Raw genomic sequence first — 2,756 nt, 5'->3', positions numbered from 1 at the left:
CACACTCCACCCCAGGCCTTGACCTGCTTCCCTCTGTGCTCTGCTGCGGCTCTTACTTCCCATGTGGCCAGGGCCCCAGGCCAGTGGCACTGGAACTGGGGGGGGGGGGGGGGTTGGGGGGAACACGGACCAGGAGGGCATAGCGCTCCCACTTTTTGAAAGTGGACAGGCCTGGCCCATCTACTTGTTGCTGGGGCCTACCGGCCCCCTTCCCCTTCTTTTCTCCCCCGAGGCCCTACCCCCTGGCCAGGCCAGCGTGGAGCCCTGCTGAGGAGCCCGGGCAGCCGTGGGGAGCCGTGGCGGTCCCTTCACCTGCTCAGGATGTGTGTGTGTGTGTGTGTGTGAGGGGGCTGAGAGCAGTCCCCAGCCTGTGCTCTCACCCCCTGGTCACCGGGGGCAGGAGGAGTGTCTGTGACGCCACACCAGCTCCCCACAGTTGCCTGTGCAGCTCCGGCTCTGTGGGGAGGGCCTCGGAGTTGCAACCCGGCCATAGTAAGAGCCGAGTGGGCTGCTGTGAGAAGCCGCAGAGTCATGGACTCTCCACCTGCCCCAGGTGGGCTGGGAATCTGAGGAGTGAGGACATGAGCCGGGGGCTGTTTAGGCTCCTGCACTGTGGGCAGGTAGAGGGTCCTGCCCACCACAGCTGCCCACCTGGCTCTTATCATGGCCGGGCTTTGGCTCCAAAGGCCCCCACAGCCGAAGCCGGGTTGGAGAGAGCCGCATGGGCAGCTGTGGGGAGCCTGGGTCCCTCCACCTGCCCTGGGCATGGGGCCTGAGACATGGGCAGGGGACTGCTTTTGCCTCCACTTTGGGAGGGGGTCCCCACCCCACACACTTTTGAGAGGGCTCTGGCACCCTTGCCCTGGGCTGGAGCTACTGGAGGCTGGCCTGCATCCAGGGACTCTGAGTAGCTGGATCCGGTGCTCACACTCCCCACCCACCCGGCGCTCCAGGGCTGCGGGCTGTGCCCCCTGCCCACCTGTTGCTCCGGGGCTTCGTCTGGGAGCTGCGCTGTCTGCCCGCCTGCCTGCTGGGCACTCTGGGGTTGGGGGGGGGGGTGGGGCAGGCGCTGGTCAGGGAGGGGCCTCTGGGCTCTGGCAGGGGAAAAGGGCGGGAGGGGCAGGGCCCCGGGTAGAGGTGGCGGGTCAGCCAGGTGCTAGCCTCCCCAAGCCTGCAGTTCACCCATGGTTCTGGTACCATTTTCTCTCTCAGACACCACCAGATAACTTCCCTTGGAACTCAGTAAAAGGTTTTTTCCTGATCAATGACTATCACATGAATATTTTTCCCTTCCTCTCTAATTTTTTTCCACTAGCTGCCTCACTGCACAAACAACATCTATTGTAGGTCTTCCTGGCATGAATCCATATTGATTTGTGCTAATATCTACTTCATGTTTAGTCTCTTATCAATGATTCTCTCCCATAGTTTCATTGTATGACTCATCAGCTTTATACATCTCACTTTTTCCCTCATAAAACAGCACCAAGATATTTCTCTTCCATGTGTTTGGTATCTTTTCCCATCTCATGATGGAAACGAACAGAGATGTCAGCAGATGTCTTCTATTCCAAGCTTCTTCCATGCCTCAATAGGGATTCCATCTGGGCCTAGTGCCTTATTATTTTTCATTTCTTTTATAGCATTTGCAACTTTATCTGGTGTGATCGGTTCCACTACATCAAAGTTCAAAATTCTGGAGTCACATTGCTCGCTTGGATTATCTTCTCTTAAAAACTGTTAACAATACCTTTTCCATTGATTCTCTATGTGTCTATCGTCTTTGAAGAACTTCACTTCCTTTGTATCTTTGGTACTTCTTTCCCAGGCTTTCTTCCCTCCATCTTTTGTTCCAAGTCTTGAGTAAAGTTCCTCAGAAACCTTTGCTTTTGCATCTACATTTCTGGCCAATTTCCTCACGTCCGGGTCTCCTTTGCTACTATTCCTTTTTTCTTCTATCTTTTATCACTTCTTGTACTTCTTCACTCCACTCCCAATTGTTTGTGAATAAAGGTTTTCCCTTTTGATCACCCATAACTTGTTTAACACTCTCCACTATATTTGTTGCCATAAAATCCCAAAATGTATGCACTCCTTCCACATGTGGTGCTGACCTCATCTTCTCCATAACCAACTCTCCAAAGTCCTTCTCAGATTTACTATCAGGGCCCAGGATGAGAACAGTCATGCCTAGTGGACAGAGCCGTAGTCACATGCGAGAGGCAGAGTCACGAGTCAGAGCTTAGGGTCAGGAACCGGAGTCAGAGGCCAGATGCTGGAGCCAAGGGTCAGAGCCAAAGTCAGGAATTGGAGCCCAGGGTCAGAACTGGGCTACCTGGAGTGAGGCAAGGAGCAGGGCTGGGTCCAAGGCAGGAGCAGGGCTGGGAACAAGCAGGTGCAGGAGCTATCACAGTCGTGGGTGACTGCTTTGAGTAGCCAGTGAAGTGCTGCAAGCTTCCTCAGCCAATTCGGCAGGACATTCAGTTAGGTGGTCTAGCTGATGCAGCACAATTGGGCTCATTAGGGGGACAGGAGACTGAGCAGGGACAGCCACAGTTATTCCTGATACTTACTCCGTAGCTTTTGCCACCTTATGTGTGGTGTTACCCACTTTGATTTTCACTGTACATTCGTTCTAAGAATAAAATGAGAGGTCTAACTATGCTGACTAGTAAGACTCTCTCCTGCAATCAACTTGAAGTCTTTTATATCTTTTATTTTCTGCAGGGAAACAAGGAAGTAGTCAATCTGGCTTC

This window comes from Eretmochelys imbricata, chromosome 3, assembly GCF_965152235.1.
Source record: "Eretmochelys imbricata isolate rEreImb1 chromosome 3, rEreImb1.hap1, whole genome shotgun sequence".
In the NCBI taxonomy this organism is placed as follows: Eukaryota; Metazoa; Chordata; order Testudines; family Cheloniidae; genus Eretmochelys; species Eretmochelys imbricata.
The sequence above is the reverse complement of the archived record's forward strand: the minus strand, read 5'-3'. Positions refer to the sequence as shown.